Source organism: Triticum aestivum, chromosome 1D (genome assembly GCF_018294505.1).
Source record: "Triticum aestivum cultivar Chinese Spring chromosome 1D, IWGSC CS RefSeq v2.1, whole genome shotgun sequence".
NCBI lineage: Eukaryota > Viridiplantae > Streptophyta > Magnoliopsida > Poales > Poaceae > Triticum > Triticum aestivum.
This window is the reverse complement of record NC_057796.1, coordinates 31,572,811-31,574,260: the sequence shown is the minus strand read 5'-3', so window position 1 is coordinate 31,574,260 and position 1,450 is coordinate 31,572,811.

The window sequence follows — 1,450 nt, the reverse complement described above, 5'->3', positions numbered from 1 at the left end:
TATTTATTTAAATAATAAGTGACTTATTATTACATTGGTCCTTAAATCTTACCAAGCTTTTGTACACAATCACCAGGATTTTCGTTGCCAAAAAATCCAGGATTTTATTGTTAAGAAATTATTTTTATAAGTTAATAAGATGTGGGATATTGTTTTCTTACATATGTAAGTATCTGTTAAATATATGATGACAATAACAATAATATATAATAACATATAAAATAATTTAAATATATATAATATAGTTAGAAGGGAAACATAAGTTGGACCAGACGTTCCTATTCTTATATAGAAAAATAGAACAGACCTCTGCGTTTTCTTCAGAAAAATACATAAATTGGGTTGCCGACGTTTTAGGAAAAATAAAACCTCGCATGGGAGGTCCATAGGCCGGTCGATACATGACGGCCCTCAAGAAAATACAAACAGGCCTATGGACCTCCCATCCGAGGTCGTGGGCTGCGCATGTTAAAAAAGAAAGCCTAGATGGGGCAGCCCAAAACCCAGCTGATACTTGCTGCCCCAGTGATAATAAATGATACCTGCCAGCTCCCCGGCTTTGTTGTGAATTTATCTCCTATAGTAACTACGTTGAAGCACCTAAAAAAATGTAACTATGTTGACAAACCTGTGGGCCCAACGTCAGTATAGCATTAGGAGGAACTACTTTTTCGATGAGGCACTTGCTTGCGTACGGCCATAGACCTGGTGGGTCCCGACTGTCCGCCTCTCCACGTACTGTCGTCTCCAGATTCCTCTCGTTTGTTCAGCATGTTCCCAATGGCAGACAGTGGCGTTGCGGCGAGCGCACAAAGGCGCAGGAGGAGATCCGACCACCTGAGGAAGTGCCTTATTAGTAACGAAACAACTGAACTAGCCTAGTGGCCGAGTGACACTACCCGACAGCTGTTCCGCCCAGGTTCGATTCCACCTGTGTAAAGAAAATATCTCCAAATTTTTTGCCTCTGCCTTTATTGACATGTGGGTCCCAATTGTCATCTACGCACACCACGTCCAACACTTGCCAAAACTTCGTCCCTCGTTTTCTCTGTTTTTCGCACACTTGACATCGTGTGGGCATTTTGAAAATAGCATATCTTTTTGACTGTGCATCATTTGAAGATGTGCTATGCATGAATGTTGATCAGCATGATGTTAACTGGCTGGTAGTTCCAGTTTCGACCATGCATGAATAAAACTTCCAACATGATGTTAACACTGTTTGAAAAGGCCATGTTAATATAAGTGCTCTGCCTCTGAAAGTTGCAGTTTGTTATGTGAAACTGAACTTGGAGTTTCTTATTTGAAACTAAAACTTGCAGTTTCTTCTCTGAGAATCACATTGTCTGCACTTTTATACTCCTATGAAACTGCATTTTTTTAAGTGCTAAAAATAGATCTCTAGAATTCATAAAATACTTCATATGCTCAATACCGCAAATCTGAAATT